Genomic DNA, 18,526 nt, shown 5'->3' on the forward strand with positions numbered 1-18,526 from the left:
GACTGAAGAGTCAACACACAGTGTTACTTACTTTAACTGGACGGCATAGCATTTAAGTTTCTGGATAGGTTTTTGACTGTGACATTAACAGGACTTAAACCGCACCATTTACCACACTGAGTCATTTTCGATGCTTAAGAATGTGCTCTCGTACTATAATGGCATCAATACCTGGGGTTGCTTTTTGATTTCCTTCCAGACCTCTCAAAATTCTTCATTCTGAAGAGTTTATCTTGGAAAAGTAAGTTCAGTCATGGTTACCTACAGGAAGCCCTTCAGCCCTTCATTTCATGGTCAATGTCAACCTGACAATGCTGCTGATGTTTGTAGAATTTATACAAAAATTCACACATCCCACACTTTTATCTATAGCTACTTGTGAAGGCAAAATTAATAGTTCATTTCATACGTTATTAGAAAAGTTATAGGCCAGGCCACAGCCACTTACTTAAGTGAACTACAATTTGTTTATCAAGCATTCATAAACCAATCAAAGCTACATTCTTGCTAGATTAACAGTTTTTTTCTTAACAAATTTAACATTTCTTAGGAGAACTTACACTGCATGGAACCACAGCTTTATTGCCTACCTGTAATAGTCAAATAGTCAATAAGCATATTTTAATCCCAGTCAGCTTATTTTTGCATTAATGTTGCAGCTTGTAAAATCTGGCCAGGAATTATTTCTCACAATCATTCTTTGCATACAACATCATAAGATAAATTTCCTTGATAAACGTTTTATGTTTCTCAGTCAAATACTGGGATAGGAATTCAAAGCCCCAACCTCCATTTCCCACAATACATATGCAATGTGTTTAATATGTGTCTCACCCCTGTATGTATCAGGATATTGACAAAATGTCAGTAAATGCTTGTCAGTAGATTGGATACTTACTGTTTTTATTTGAATAGTACATTATATCCGGTGCATTTTAAAACAAAAATATAATCTATTAATTTGAAATTATTTGGTAAATTAAGAACATTATCTGGCATCATCAGTCTCTGGTCTCAAATTTGGACATTAGATCTTTTATTTACCAGAATTTTATTAAATTGTATACTCATTTCTCACAGTATTTCCACAATCTAAAATCTGCACTTGCTCTGTCCTGCTTAAACATATTTTGTTATTCAATAAAGAACCTGATGAACTAAAGTTTCAGTCTTTGAGATATTTACTGATTAAACTTTTATTTGCAACCTCAAAATTAATGACCCTCCAAGTCAGGGTTATTTACCAACATGTGCAGACTTCCTAAAAATTGGAAGCCATTGACAAATGTATTCCAAACCAGGACTGGTGATGGGGGAAGTCTGTCTTTATGCTGTGAATATTTGTTTCTCTTGTTGGTTTATAAATAAATGCTGATTGACCAGTAGTCAGGCAGGAAGTATAGTCAGGACTACAAGCCTAGGAGAATGCTGGGAAGAGTAAGGCAGAGAGGAGACACCCGAGATATTCCATATAGGTATTGAGAGAGCTAGAGGTCTGGGCATCACTGGGTGAGCCGAGACCTCATGGAGATACACAGATTATTAGAAAAGGGTTAGTAATTAAGAGAGAGCTAGCTAATAAGAAGCCTGAGCCATTGGACAAGCAGGTAATAAAGTAAGCCTCCATGTGTTTATTTAGGACTAAGGGCTATATGACATGGCTGGAAAGAAACCTTCATCTACAGGTTGAACTACACTATTATTTGCCTTTGTTTTCATAAACACATGTTCATTTTAGGTTTATTTACTGTCACTCTTATTATTATTATTATTATTGTGGTTTTGAATTGTGTTCATTGCATGGTCTTCTACTATGTGGGAAAAGTAATACAATATGAAATATTCTCATATAGAACAGTTTTCTTCCATTCAATAAAAGGCATAATATACCTTAGAGGGGAAACATAGCTTTTATGTATTCTTTAATTAGGTGTGAGTTACCATGCTCTTGACTGTGAGTTCAGTAGCAGTAGTAATAAAGCAACAACACTAATAGCACAAGAAAATTATATTGTACTGCATGACAGTGCCTTTTTTGCTGTTTATTTTATTTTGTAAATGATTTTTGTTAAAAATATGAATAAAAGAAAACGTATTTTGTACAGTTCAGATGGCTAACAGTTAAATATTTACAATTGTTCACGTTAGTATAATATTCCAAATCACATGATATTGAAGTTTCTTATTAATGAATAATCTTAATAATCTTCATGATACCCCCATGCTCATAGGAGTCACATACATGGGCAAGTGTTATAGGAAAGCATATGAGCCAGATGGAGAATGTTTCCTTGTTTAATCCTGACGAAGAAACCAGAAAAGAAAAGACAAAAATATCTTTAGAAATATTTTTGTAAATTAGCATGGATTTAGATCCATGACACAGTTAAAAAAAATCTTGTTAGCCATGGCCACACCATTTTGTAAGTCTCTTCCATTTTGGCTAAATAGGATTCCTACAACAAAAGTAAATTGTTCTCCAGATTCCTGCCCTTCCATTCTTATCCATCGCTAGTCATGCAATCTATTTCTTGGTGATCTGAAATTTTTTAATGTACCACATATCTCATTTCCCTAGCTGCCAATAGCATTGGCCAATGAAGGACAAAGAAAGACATTTTGAATTCCCTTCTCCTTTCTACATTTTGGCTGCTATAGCCCATGAGTGTCTGTCAAGCTCTGTGTCTTACATTAGAGACCCACTGTGCAGGTGTTTACCCAAACTAACACTCGTTTGTCATTGAGCCTCTCATTTTTTGGCTGTCTGTCTTCCTCATCCACTTTAGCTCACTATCTTGATCATGTGGTATGCCTGTGCAGGAATCTCCAAAGGTGAACTGTAATCAGAAATAAGGAAGAAATGAAGTTGATATTGCAGTGCTCATGCTAGGTTCAGTACTGATTTTATGTATAATTCGCAAAACGAATATAAGTTAAAAGGTTGTATTTTCCTTAAAGACAGATACACACAAACACATTATATATATATATATATATGTATATATGTATATATATGCATGTATGATGTAATGAATATATAATTTGAAATGTTTCATAAATGAAAATAAACTAGAAAAAGCCTTCTTATTTCTAATAATACTCTGAAAGGCCTTTAAATATGCCATTTTCACATGGTATAGTTGATCTTTAAAAGTCCTTAGATTTATTTAAACTGTAATATATTGCTTGTCTTCCATCCTTTCATTATATGGCCTAATTTTCAAGACTTTCTCCAAATTTTCTTCTTCTTAAAATCATAAATTCTCTAGATAAAAATAAAATTCTACAAATATTTAAGGTTTAATCTGAATCTCAGTGCTGTCCAACGCAGGGACCTTACTGCCATCCAGGTGTTCCCAAGATACTAGCTAGCCTGTCTTAACTAGGGATTGTTAATTAATGTGATTTTAACGCCCAACATTTATGGAGTATGCAGAGTACATAGGCAGCAGGGCTGTATGAAATTTTGCAAATAAAAACAAGAGAAGAAATTCTACTGTGGGTGTTAAAACTCAAAGGCTTTGAGCAGCAGGAAATTTAGCTGTGATTTTAGCCAAAAATGGCCCCGAATCAAGGAAGCAAAATGAAGCGGAGGGTGAAGAGTGGAGGATGAGCAGAGAAAAGGCTAATACGATTGTCTCCAAACAACAAAGAAGGGAAGAAAAATCAAACTAGAAACAGTGAAGACAGGCAAGGTGTGGCCAGCAGGGCATCAGGAGAGTTTAAGTTCTTGATCGGAGTCTTCCCTCAGAAAACAGGATTCAGGAAAAGCATCTCTAAATCTAAGGCCCAAGGGAGGAAAATGAGGAGAAAGCATTGCATCAGTTCCTTTCACAGGAGGACTCTGGTAACTGTATCACGAGCTAGAAGAAAGACAGAGGTTAAGCTCTACATTGTAGGATGGCAAAGATGATTAGTGGATCAAAAACTGTACTGTTACAATATATTATAATGTTAGCAAGTTTCCTTTATTGCTACAAGTTCCACAAATAGGTACAGATAGATACTGAACTATAGAAATCTTGCCTGCTGACATTTATTTCAGTGGTGTAGGCACTGATGAGTTGCCCATGCTTCACTAAATTACCTCTCATCCACACTCCTGTAGTCACCCTAATAAACTCAGTGGGTATCACACAAAAAGATGATGTGAAAGTAGGAGGAGACTTTGCTGGGAAGAAAAGGGAGCTTTGTCGAGAGAACTGGATGTGGGGAAAGTAATGGGGGATGAAAATGACTAAAATTCATTATATAGATGTATGACACTGCCGGAAAATTTTCAACCGGGGGAAAAAAGAAATAGGTGAATGTATAGTCATGCAGAAACCTGTTTGCCCTCACCTCTCATGTTATCTTTTTGATAGACTAAAATGACAAATGACATTAATCAGAGGAAAGCTCAACAGAATTTACCAGAGTTTGCTGCACAGAAATTTATAGCTTCTTGAAAAACTGGCTATGAGTCCTAGCTTATATAACAGCACCAGACAGAGCATATTTGGAGAGTAGTAAACCACAAGCAGAAATAAACCAAACAACAAAACAAACAACCCTCCGAGTCTCAGGTTTTGGAGACATGCAGTAGGAAAGTCCCACGGAAAATGTACTACTGTAAGGGGAGGTCTCCGTACTCTTTCTTTCCTGTTTTCTTCTTGCATTGACATTAGTTATGTCTCCCAGAGCAGAAGTGTCAGCGGCTAGTTACCTGTCAGGGGACTTCCTCCGTCGATATTACCCTTGACTCTGCCTTACACAAAGCCCATGTGTTCTCACCTGCCTCACAACAATGGCCATCAGCTTCCAAACATACACAGTCTGCAAGCCAGTGTTCTGTGGTTGATTTTAATTGAATTAGATTAAATATTAGTTCCTCCAAAATAAACATGAGCATGGAAGACTGTATTAGCATTTGCTTCCATTTGTACAGTTGGATGGGAAGTGCTTTCTTCTTTAAAATCTGACAAAGCACCTAGGGCTACCGTGTAAAACTTCAAGGCCATGCTAACCTCCTACAGACACCAGTGCTCAGCATGAGACTGAGCCTCAAAAGAAGGCCTTGGCAGAGGATGTAGATGAATGAGACACTGGAAGTTGCCATGGAGTGAATTTTCCCTTACAGAGTGTTACCACAGCCTCTTATAAAAAACTGGATTCCCTACCCCTAACTAATAAATACTCTGTATTTACCACATCTGTAGTGTGCCCTCAAACCACTTTCATTCCGAGTATTATGTCATAACCTTTAATTCGCTTTTTGTTTCAAATTCTTATAGTTTTGGTTGTGAGCCTAGCCTTTAATGGACGAGTCATTTCTCCAGCCCCATGTTTCAAATTCTATGGGGAAGACTTCAGCAGATACCACTCTGTAATATCAATATTACTTACCTGACTTATAATTGTTGCAAAGATGAGGTAAAGTTTGAGGAAGACTTTGAGAAACATTCTGACTGCAATCCCCAAATGGAGAAATCCTTAGGTCCAGGGACAGGAGCAGCAGTGACATCTAAGGGACATCTGAGGTACAGTTTCTTTCTAAGGGATGTGTTTGAAGGACAGTGAAAGTGACGGTGTCTAGAGTCTAACAGTCCCTTTGTCAAACATGGGCTATCACATGCAAAGGGAAGAAGTAAGATGCCTGTGACAGCTAGTGTTGGAACCTTTACATATGAATCTCTGGCCATGCCTATAGGGGATAAGATGATTGTGTTCACCTGGAAGAAAAGACCTGCCTACCGCAGGTGTCACCATCCCAAGTGCACAGGGGATAATGGGCTGTATAAGTGGAGAAATGAGCAGAGGACTACTGTACTCTCTTCTGCTGACTTCCATATGAAGTATCTCTCTTGTCAGAAATGTTTCATCACACCAACTGAAAAGAAACAATGATTTACTGAGTAACCTCTACTTGATCAGGAAATTGGGAAATAGTATATTGCATATGTTGATATTTTGAGTAATCATACATGCACATGAATAATTATTTTCTAAAACAAACAAAAATAATGGAAGTCTAAATAGGATAAAACTATACATGCAGAAAAGAGATGAAAAATATAAATATAGGAATGAGTAGAAAAACGAAGAAAACCTTGCTATCTGTCCATTTCTTTTTTCTTGACACACACACAAAAAATTGAACCTAAATTCTAGTGTCCAGTGCCCTCATGATAGACGAACTCTGGAAGGAGTTCTTTCAAAGCTTTGGATGTTAATCTGAAACTAATTCAAGCTTTTTGAGTTCAAAAATGGGATTGGAAATCTTTGAAGAGCAGGCTTCCTCATGAGATTTCCATTACTTCTATTCTTACTGATAAGCCACAGGTATCAGAGAAACATCCATTTGTGTGCTATCTTTGGACCCTTCAGTACAAGAGACGAGGTACAGAAAGAAAGGATGGAGTTTGCTTTGATTCAGGTTTCAGAGGAAAGTTTCAATCAATTCGAATTTTGTCTGAAGCCACTCTACTATAGTAGCTTAAAGTCTTTATTAGATACGTATGATGTTGCCTTCAGTGTAATATGCCAACTTCAACAAAGTGTTGATCTGGTCTGATGGATAAGGTCTAACTCTGGCTCTGTGTCTGACCTATGGAATTGACCTTGGATAAGAAATCCATTTCCTTTTCCTCTCAGGTTTCTTACCTGTGTTATGAGGACAGCTACTTGCAGAAGCATAACAAGGCCTGAGTTACTTCATTCACACTAAGACACATGTTTATGTTATGCTTAATGATACTTACAATCTTGTATGTACACTTATTAACATTGATTTCATAATTTAAATGAATTAGCCATTATACCAAATATTATACCACATAGATAAGGGGATATATTATGGTTGTGTATGTGTACAATTACCCCATGAACATAGAGATACACATGTTTCAATGAACATATATGTATTTTTCTCATAGAAGTATTGAAATGTCAATATTTTCAGTCTTCCCACCTCTCCAAATATGGCTCTTCTAGGGATAACTGACTGTGTGTATCATCAAAGAACTTTCTTCTGTCACAAGGGGACACAGGCAAAGCAGAAAGGATATCAGTGACCTACATTAGTTGTTAACCTCCCCATGACTTTATGTCACACGGTAATCAAAATTACAGTGACAAGGGGCCAGTGTTATGACTTTGGTCAATTTTAGGAGAAACAGTAAAGCCAAAAAGAAAGAACTCCCACTATTTCCTGACTTACCCTTACTGAGTTATCTTGACAGCCACTATCAGAGGCATTGAAAATATCAATATTGTTTAAACGCAAATATATGTTGACAAGTCTCCTATAAATAGGAGAATGGAAGATACCCGTAATTATCCTAAGTTTACCGTGTGAATGAGTACATCCACAAAACAATTCCTATGTTCTAGTCTGTAATCATGCCTGGTATGGAAAGTGTCATCCAGGAACAGAATGCTTCTTCAGCACGTCTTAATGAGTCTGGTTTTGGTACAGGTGTGGGTAACTAATGATTATGAATGCAGGTTTGTCTCATACAGTCTACAGTTTACAGCATTATTAAGAAGTCCCTAGAATAAAAAAATGGAAATTATAGATTTTTTCCTTTGTAATTTGTTTTGGAAAGAAACAATTTGGAATGTATTAATTTTCCCACACCAGTTCTGACTCATTTCAAGGAACACCTTGCTCTCCTGACCTGTTGTTTCACATATAAAACAGAAAACAGAGTAAAGTCAAAGTCTAAGGGATAAACATTCCATTAGCATGCTTATGAGTGGGTACACACACACACACACACACACACACACACACAAATATATCCGTGTGTGTGTGTGTGTGTGTGTGTGTGTGTATGCTCTGTGTGTGTTGTGACATATTGAAGGGTAAGTGTGGAAAAAGTCTGTGGTGGCATGCTAAGAACACTTAATTTATGCACAAAGGAGTCTGATTGTGAGGCAACTTTACTGTATTAATTATCATGGTGAATATGCACTATGTTGAAATAAAATTTTAAAAAGTCTCCACACTCCCATAATTGTTTTCTTTGTGTCTTTTCTATTGTTTATTTTATCCTGATTAAATCACACATCTGACTTCATCCTTTCTATGGCAGAAATAATCAAATTGCAAATATGAAATGTTTAGGCTCCTTACATTGATTCTTTTGATGAAATATTATGAAGACCATATGATACAACACACTCATAATGTCATTATTAGTAAAATATGGATGTTTTTCAAAATCATTGTTTTCTCTCACACACAAACACATACACATACACACACGAGAAACACTGTAAAACCATGGATAAAATCATAGATTAAAGTAACAGAGTGTAATATGCAAGTCTGAAATATTTATTAATTTATCAGTGTATCAAATACTTCCTGAACATCTATTATGTGTCTGTTGTGCGCTACATTCTGGACTACAGATAGAGTAGTGTGTAAAAGAATTGTGTCATTATTGCATTTACAGAAGACACATTTTATTATATATGATTAGCAACTTGTTACATGTTCTCTTCCATGCTGATTTATATGGCATGAGGTATGATTACAATTATAAAGAGGATTTAACAAAGAAAGTAGCCAAAAATCCTCAGAGAATCATTGAGAAGACACACTAGCTTCTTACAGATCTATGTTAGACCATCAGACCACCGAGTAGCTTAGAATAACACCGACTTACACATATAGCCATAAATCTCAAATCAAACTGCCAACAATGTTTTCCTTCTCCAATCTGCATGGAAGAATTGATTTTCTTGATCTCTTTCATCTTCCAGACTTGCCTTCATTCCTTGGCTTGTGCCTTCCTTCCTCTTCATCCTTTTCCAACCCCCTCTTCCTATCAATCCATTTTTTTAAATTAAGCTGTTGATTTTTTCTCACAACAACAGTGGTGGATAGACTGGCTCCTCTTACATAATCTAGGTGATGATTCCACCCCCAGATCCTTGTATTATTCACATCTTCAGTGTTGTGATTGGCAAATAAGTTGTAGTACTCATAGGCATCCAATGGGTAGTGTGATGGCATTTGTGGCAGAAGATACCTTACTCAATCCAAAAAGAAAAGCACTAGGAGAATGAAATATTCCGCAGGGCTATCCATCAAGGAGAACTCTCTGTAGAAATGGGGGCATGAAAAGATGAACATCCAGAGTATTATGACTTGTTTAAAGGATAAAAAGCCAACCAGTGACAAGAGAAAAGTGAAGTCAGAAGGAGCCTTTTGTTTTGGAGAGAGGGGCTTGGAAAGATATAGAGCACCTAGGACGGAGTATAACTCATGTCGATAGAAATGTGATCTTTCATGCTGACTGGCATAAGAACAACATGGAGCTAAGTCTGAGAGAGACTGTGTCATTAGCCTAATGCTGATTCTGAATGATGTGCTGAGATCCACACTAAAGAAGTCAACAGAAGACTCTGGAGAGCAGACAGAATATTGAAAACAGATAGAGAATTATGGTATTATGAAGGAAGAGTCTGGCAGAGGTGAGGGAAGACAGAACTGTGCTAGGGATGGAATTTGAAACTGTAAAAATAGAATTGGTTACATATATGAAACATTAGGAATAACATCATAGCTGCATGTCTGGGCAACCGAATAAATAGAACTGCTCATTAAGTGAATTAAATAATTGAAAAATTGAAGGTGATGAGCAGAAGATGTATGGGAATTTAAACTGAGGATGCTGTCTGAAATTTCTATTACTCATTCAAGGGGAAAACACTACATAGTTTTAGTATGTGGATCTAAACTCAAAAATCATCAACATAGTGCTGAATTTAAGCCTATGTGATTATAAGAGATAACCTAGGGATCATGGATAAGAAGACATAGTAGATATAGACAGAAAAACAGAGCAGATATGAAATGGAAACAGGATTTCAGGGCTAAAATGTAGAATATTACTTTAACTATGAAAAGATTGTTACATTTGTATATATTACATTTGTTAAATTTTGTAAGGATGTGTTGCTGTTTTACCTTGCTGCCTGATTTGTGACATGTGAGCCTGGTTGGCAGAGAGAATAAGTAGGAGAAGGAATCTAGGCTTGAGTGAGAGTGGGAGAGAAACTGAGAAAGAAAGAGAAGGAGATGCCCATGGTCAGCCAGGCAGCCAGACATGGAGTGGGACATACAGAATAAAAGCAAGGTAAAAAGCTCTGAGGCAAAATGTAGATGAAGGGAAATAATTTAATTAAATTATGAGAGTTAGTGGGACAAGCAAAGGATAAGGACGGTCATTCAGAACTAATAATAAGCCTCTGTGTCATGATTTGGGAGCTGGTTGGTGCCCCTCCTCTGAGAAAAAAAGGCTGCTATATTAAAACTTTAGGGGATCCTACTGAGTTTGAGGAGTTCCAACTTCTTGAACTTGGTCATGGTGTAGTTGCAGAGACCATGTTCATAGAAGGTCTCAGTAATATTTTATTGCTCTATTCTAGCCTAGTAAGTCATGATATTTGATGAAGGAGGCTCAATTATGTCACCTGGTACTTCATTCAACAAATGATATAGCCTGCTCTCTGGATGATAAGAAGTAAATATCTAAATGAAAGGCCATAAGTATCTGAAAAGGTAAGACAAGTTCCAACAAATCATAGGTTACTTAAATAAAAATATAATATTTATGGGTCTAGAAAACAAGAAATACTATAAATTGCTATTAGCGGTCAAAAATTAAATGCTGAAATGAACATTGGATTTATTAATTGACAAAACCTTGCCATTCTTAAAAAGAGCAATTAAATAGAGTGTTGGAAGTCGAACTGCTTTTGAAAACTTCAAAGAGGATTTGGTGAATCATGGTGATATTTCAAAGAACTTGTTCTGGAATATGATATGGAATGCACTAGAACCAAGAGTGGAGAGGAGAGGAGAGGAGAGGAAAGGAGAATGAGGAGAGTGAGGAATAGAGGGAAGTCTATCTGCATGTCATGAATTATTTCCATAAGGAATAAAATGGGGATACAGAGACAGGCAGGCAAGAAAGAATAGTTCCTGAGCAATGATTTTGAGTCATCAAAGAAATCCCAGAGCTGATACTCAGTGTAAGTAATACTCTTGGTGAGTCTAAAGGGTTCAAACCAACACTACAACATGTAGGTTTTGAAAATGAGGCCATTGTTATGTTTCCAAGGATCATATCTTCCCCTATATCTATGGACTAGGAAGAAAGAAAGGTAACAGAAAATGAGTAAATGAAATTTTTAGGGGAAAGAAATAAGCTCAAAATGGTAACTTTAGAAAAATAGAAGAAAGAATGGATACTTATAGTGAGATTAGTAGATGTTTAAGTGACATGAGTAAGAAGGGATAGGAAATGTATAACAGTCAGTCAAAATGAGGTCAAATTAATGAAGTAATAGTAAAAATGGAAGAAAAAGTTTGCTAAAAAACAGTCTAAGAAAAGAAGGGAAAGGACAGAAAGAAAATTTAGTTAGATATTTAAAAAAACTGAGAGTGGTTTCAGCTAAATGCAAGAATTGGAGGAACTTGCAAATATAGAGCTGATTTGATAATTAATTTATTGAAGGAATGATGGATGTTTAAAAAATAACCAATGGCCGAATGGAGTGAAGCCTATGAAGGTATACTCCATGAAAATATTATGATCACTAAAATCAATCCCTTACAGGTATAATGTGAGGGTGTATTTAGCACCTAGGAGTTTAGACGGTGGCCAGAACTCTGAAAGTAGCAATAGCTTTGGCGTGTAATACAATTCAGAGCAGAAAGATGTTTCCCTAAATATTCATTCTTTTACTTACAGGTAAGTGTTTTTCTTACTTCACAATAAAGAATATTCTCTTTGCAGTATATGGAGTCAATAATAGAAAAAGACATAACTAGTCAACATGCACTGATCAACTGATTGTTGGGTACCTATCCCCTATAGGTGCATCTACATCACCAAAAAGGAGGCAGGAAAAAAATAAGAGCTAAAGGACCAGGGAATTTGTTGTGAAATTGTGTACCCTAGAAATGACAGAAAAGCTATACCCATGACTATAATTAATATGTATGCCTAAATAATATCTGAACAAATGACAGCAGACAATTCCAATAGACATAGTTTTCTGGAAGGAGAAAATCAAATTTGGCCTTACCCCTAGACAAGAAACTCTAGGCAATAAAGGGCTGCTATTATCCTTCCAGAAATTAGTTGCCTAATAGGATACCCAAAACCAAGTTCCAGCATGGAATCATATATACTCGAGAAACACAAAATGACCTCATTAGTTGCATTTATATATTTTTGTCTTCATACATTTTTTAGTTAAGGTTTCTACTGCTCTGAATAAATATCATGAGCACAGAATTTCTTTTTTATTAAAATTTTCATTAATTTTATATATTGAACACAGTTTCCCCTCCCTCCTCTCCTCTCTTTCCTCCCCCAATTCCTATATACCCCTTTATCCACTCAGTCTCTGTCTCCATTCAGAAAGGGGGAGGCATTCCATGAGAGTCAACAAAGCATGGCATATCAAGTTGAGGCAGGACCAAGCTCCTTCGCCTGCAACAAGGCTGGGTGATGCATCCCAGCATGGGAAACAGCTTCCAAAAAGCCAGCACAAGTGCCAGGGACAGGTCCTGGTCTCACTGCTCGGAGCCCCACAAACAGATTAAGCTACACAACCATCTCCCTCCTGCAGAGGGCCTAGGTTGGTCCAATGTAAGCTCCTTGACTATCATTCCAGAGCCCTTGAGTGACCAAGAACCCAGGTCAGTTGTTTCTGTGGGTTTCTCTGTCATGACCTTGAACCACACCCTCCCCTGTACGCATGCCCCCTCTTTCCTCTCTGGGTGCACGGCTCAGTGCTTCACTATGGATAGCTTCCTGTAGAACAGCAATTGTTATAGAGGCAAAAAATAATAATAATCGCAAGTAGCTTAAAGTTCAGAGGTGTAGTCCATTGTCAGCATTGTCAGCATGGTGAGAAGGATACAGGCAGACATGGTCCTGGAGAAGGAGCTGGGAGCTCAATATCTTGATCCTTAGGCAGCAGTGCAAGAACTGTCACGCTGGGCATGGCTTAAGAATATTCGAGACCTGAAAGCCCACCTCCACAGTGACACACTTCCTCCAACAAGACCACACTTTCTAATACTGCCACTCCCTACGGACCAAACAAACACTTGAGCTATGCAGGCCATACCTATTCAAAGCTCCACATACATGTGTGCAATAATAGAAATCAAAGAGAAAGGTAGCAGATCTGCAATGTGGCAGATGTGATAAGGGATGAAGGGAGGAAAGCATGAGCGAATTATGTAAGTGTGTTTTAATCTTAAAGCATTTAAAATTAATAATGGAGAACAAAAGCAAAAACTCTGACAACTAATAGTCAAGGCCTAATGAAACGTTTCCTTATGAAACGACTAAATAACTAGAACTCTAAAATTTCATAATCATTATAAAACTCACTTTGTCATTGAAAAACATTCATTGGCTTCATTTTACAATGAAAAAGTAAAATTATGTCTCAGAAAAGGAAACTTAATGTTCTCACTGGCAAAAGTTCCCTTTCAATTTATAACTGTCTGCATAACTTTGACTAAAATAATGTGAAAGCTGTGGTAAAACAATAATGAGACTAAACTATTGCAATGAACAATAAATCAATCATCAAGAAGATGTTTCATAGGCGAGATATAAGTGACCACAATTGTTTATTTAAAAGTGTAGTCAGTTATCACCGCATGTCTGGGACAGTGTCTAAACTACTGCAGAGTTGAGCAAAATAAATTCTTAACAAGGACAAGAAATTAGGGGAACTCATTGATGAGGAGAAAGCAAAATTATACAAAGAACTGTGAAAAGCTTTGAACTGCATAACATAAAATTAAACCTGCGCTAAGTGTGTGAAACCATAATGAATAAACCCTGTCCATACTTTGATTTGTAAGGCGACAACAAGATAAGTCTGCTTGTTCTGTTTTGGGTAGTAGTGACAGAACATAGAGACTCACACATGCCAGGCAAACTACCACTGATCTGTGTCCCTCACAGGAGGAAAAACTGAAAATAAGACAGAACATAACAGCCCACGACATAACATACCCTGCTCCAGGTCATTAATACGAGGCAGAGCCGCTTCTCTCTGACAGTGTCCCAATTACTGCTGCATGTACAACATGGAAGAGTCGTAAGGACAAGGGCTCTAACAGCAGTCAACTTAACTCATACCGATAGCCATCAGGTCAGTGGTTGCTGACCTGTGGGGAATGAGAGCCATCAGATCAAAAAGTTTACTCGGAGACCGGAAAGACCCATATGTTGTTTGGCATGACGGCTGGTAACAGGAGCAGTGCACAACTTGTTATACACACTGGCCAATAATCCTTCAATAAAGTATTAAAATGAACTGCTTCCTGAATTACTTTATTATGCAATTATAAGGAAATATATAGATATAGATATATATGCAAAAGAAGGAGCTGGAGAGATGGCTAAGCAGTTAAGAGCACCAAAATGGCTCTTCCAGAGAATCTAGGTTCAATTGCTAGCACCTGTGTGGCAGCTCACAACTGTCTGTGACTGCAGTTCAGGGTATCAGGCACCCTCACAGGCATATACAAAGGCAAAACCCCAATCCACAGGAAAACAACATTTAAAGAAAAGAAAATCACAAAAAATAAAAGAAAAATTAAACAGCAAAAGAAGGCTATTCTGCAGCAAAAGAAGGCTATTCTGCTTTGTGCTTTTACAATTCCACGTGAGAAGTTTGAAATAGCACATTCGTTTAACATTTTTTTTGGCATTTTCACAAGGAAGTCATTATTATCAACTGGATCCAATTATTTTAACTGGATAAAACAGATTAACATCTGATAATAAAACACATCATTTGGGTCTAAAAGTATGTCAAAAGATAATTTCTACTTCCAGAAATGTATTTCTCATCCTTCATTGTACTGATGGATAGGGAGCTTAAATTAAGTTTAATAGTAAAATTCATCATTATGACACTAAACTCACTTGTATATTTTTGTTTGTTTTAATGCATAGAGGAAATACGATTGGTGAGAATAGCACAATGCAATTTTGCATATCTTGGTGCATAATATATTTAAATCAGGAAGACTTTGGCAACTTTGGAACATTATGAATAACTTTTTCATTTTGTTTCTCAAACTATTATTACTTTGAAAGACTTGTCTGTCCATCTGCTAAACCTGTTTTAATCTAGGTCAGTAGTTTCCAACCTGTAGTTCATGACCCCCTGGGATCACATATCAGAGATCCTTTAAACCAAGTATTTACATTGCAATCCGTAACAGCGAAAAAACCCACAGTTATGAAGTGACAATGAAATAGTTTGTATTTTGGGGACACCGCAACATGAGGAACTGTGTTAAAGGGTCTCCCCATTAGGAAGGTTGAGAACCACTACTCTGGAGGCTTACATGTCCTGCTTGCTGATAGGAGTCTGCCACCTCTCCTTGTCACTGAGGGTTCCCAGGTACATTTGACATATGCAACGTCCCGTTTCTACCATCATATCACAGATCCATTTCTTTTGTTTTATTTCTTTTCACAATCTTAAATAGATGAGATGGCATAGAAAGCACCAGATGCTTGCTGTGCGTGGTTCTCAACTCTTCTTCTGAACTTGTCCCTGTAATTTCTAAATTTAGTTTATAAATTGTTTCTTTAGCGTGCCAGAATAAACACTAACCAGCCGATATTTACATTTGCTCTTAAGATCAGTGACAGTGTGGTCTGCTTATTATACCACATTCAGGGCAGTTTAATCGTGTAGCAGATATTAGCAGGAATAAGAGATAATGAACAACAGAAATTTGCTTGTAGGAAACTGTGACTGTTTGAATGAGCATGAGACACAAACACAGGCTCAGATATTTGAATGCTTAGTGATGATATTTGAAAAGGTCAATAAGGGATGGGGAAGTGGAGAGTGCTGTATCGCTGGGGTTGGCCATTGACGTTTCGAGGACTCATACCAGGCACAGAGCTTTTCTCTCAGTCTGAGGACCAGAGTATAAAGCTGTCAGCTATTACTCAGCATCACATCGACCTGCCATCACCGTGCCTGCCATGATGATAATGACCTCACCCTCAGAAACGGTAAGCAAGCGCCCAGTTAAATGTTTTACCTTCTAGGAGTTGCCTTGGTCATTGTATCCTCTCACAGAAACAGAACAGTGACTAAGAGAGAAATGATGCACCAATCATCTTCAGGGTAGTGAGTTTCAAAGCATGGACATCGTGTGGTCTCGTTTCAAAGGATGCTTTAAAAGAAACCGTGGAGATGGGAACAGAGAACACATCCAAGAAATCTAGCAAGATTTGAAGTAGGATGACCCTAGCAAAAATGGACAACTTTTGTTGTTGTTGTTGTTGTTTTCTTGCATTTAAGCACAGTCACTATACTCTGTAGACAGATGAACTGCAATTTACTAGTCTTAAGAAAAACAGGCAAACAACCTCCTCTTTACAACAGAGCTGAAGCAAAAAACAAAAAATTAAATTCGGTAGTCACTAGACCCAATTTCAGAGTGACTTGAGAGTCAGGATACCATTCCATTCCATTATTTTTAAAGAAGTAGGAGGACCTAATCTCTCAGCAGGCCGCATGTTCCTTTATATTTAACTACAAAATACAGTTTTCAAAGTTGCTTTTTTTCTGCAACTCTTTGTTTACCAGAATATATTAATCTCCCTTCTGAATAGAAGACCTCTAACAGGCTTGGAAGAAAGTCTGAACAAACTGGTTATCATAGCTCTGGACACTGGAGTACTAATTAAATCAAGTGAAAAACAGACACACATGTATGTATACATGTCTTCTTTTGAATGCTATACAAATTGAACTCTGCACCTGGCAGTTAGGATTTCCCATTTAAAAATAGAGTTTGCTGAAATTATGTATAGTAGTCATAGTAGAAGTTGACAGAATGACTATAAATTTGTTTAAAGGACTCATTGTCCACTGATATGTGGGACCCAGTTATTGATTTTGGTCCATATCATGACAAGGTTAGCAAAAGAAGATCCTGTTCTCTAAGTGGGGAATTGTTGTGTCCCCTGTTATAGCGCATATTTGATGTTTGGCTAACTGTCCTACCCTCTTTGTGAAATACTGATATATACCTGGGACACGCAGACAACCCAACCTATAACTACCCAACCTATAACTCACCATCTGTACAATACAAGTAATCCAACTATGGAGTCTAAGATAAGAGTGCTAATACATTAGGAGGTGACTAAGATATGTGTATCTCTCCCCTGGACTTAGATACTCAAAATTGAGGAAAAGGCCTAGATACAGTGGGGAATGCTTGTAGTCATATCACTAGATGTCTGAGAGGGAGGGAAATACTGTGACTTCAAGGTCAGTCAGTTTACATTATGTTAAAATTGTGAACCATGTTAAAAACTGCCAGCAAATTTCTTTCTTAAAACTTTTGCTGGTATTTAAATAGCTGTTTCTATCATTTTAATTAAGATTTGTAGAATTTTGCCAGTGAACACTGTTCTTTGTGGATTGCTTTAAAGAACACTGGCAAACTTCCTGTCCCTGCCCTTCACTAAGCAGGAAGGAACCACTTCCCCAGTCTGTTTATGACACCCCTGTACTGAGGGAAGCTTGCTGGCAAGGGGTTGAACGAAAGCTTGCTCAAGAACTTTTTGTGTTCCAAGGGTCACGTGTCTTGGATTATGCACAGGCCTGTGACCCCCGCCCTTGAGGCCTGGAGTGCAGTGGCATTGCTAAACATATGCCATTCAGGCAATCAAAAGTCGTTTCAAGTCACCATAATTCCATTTATTACTAAGCACCATGATGTAGGGTCTCTTTTCTGACCTTGCCAACCTCTCGATTCCTCACTACGAAGGGAAATGGCTGGTGTCTGCCCCCACCTGCCTCCTACAGTTCACCTTCATTTTGTGTTGGACACTGAGAGCACACAGTAAAGCTGTCTCAACTACTATCTGAGCTATGTCCCCCAAACAGCGATACTTTCTTTATATTGCAGATAGTTGTTTCATGGTTTCTTTTAAAATACATAGCTGTTTTGGCCCCATCAAATTATAAAATACTGACTGCTTTCTATGAGCACAGGCTCTTTCCAGTGGTGGGGGTCCTAGTGGATCAAATTAAAGACACAAGAGTCCATGGTGCCAAAGGGGAGGGCCTGTAGGTTGATGCATTTGTTCTGTGTGAAGTAAAAATGTGTGAAATGTCTGTAGGAAATCCTTCTAGCATATCAGATCATACTTTTTCTTTGGCACCTTTATAACTCAGATTTGGAGACAACTGATGAAATGTAAAGTTAACGTTGTGTGTACACATGAAAATAAATATTAGCAAGGTAGATAGGAAACCTCTACACTCTGGAAAATGCCACCTTGCTTCTGTTTGTGTTCTCTTTTATAATCCTATGAATGAAGAAAAGGTGCCTACCCTTCACTTCTACCTTGAACTTACTGTAATACCTGACCAGATTCATTTTTAGTGTTGTATGAAATCCTTAATATATGATCATTTTTATGTTCATATGAGAGTCAGGACTTAG

General features: G+C 37.4%; 1 long non-coding RNA gene across 1 annotated transcript in view; it reads left to right on the forward strand.

Annotated features, from left to right (window-relative positions):
- LOC110343457 overlaps window positions 1–14,314 on the forward strand; it is a 33,979-nt gene extending 19,665 nt beyond the window's left edge. Inside the window, exons 2-3 of the long non-coding RNA XR_002385735.2 lie at window positions 10,423–10,555; window positions 13,995–14,314. This is a non-coding gene — a long non-coding RNA (uncharacterized LOC110343457). The remainder of the gene's footprint in view (window positions 1–10,422; window positions 10,556–13,994) is intronic.
- The last annotated feature ends 4,212 nt before the right edge of the window (window positions 14,315–18,526 follow it).

The sequence above is a fragment of the Mesocricetus auratus genome, unplaced genomic scaffold (assembly GCF_017639785.1).
Source record: "Mesocricetus auratus isolate SY011 unplaced genomic scaffold, BCM_Maur_2.0 Super-Scaffold_100009, whole genome shotgun sequence".
In the NCBI taxonomy this organism is placed as follows: Eukaryota; Metazoa; Chordata; class Mammalia; order Rodentia; family Cricetidae; genus Mesocricetus; species Mesocricetus auratus.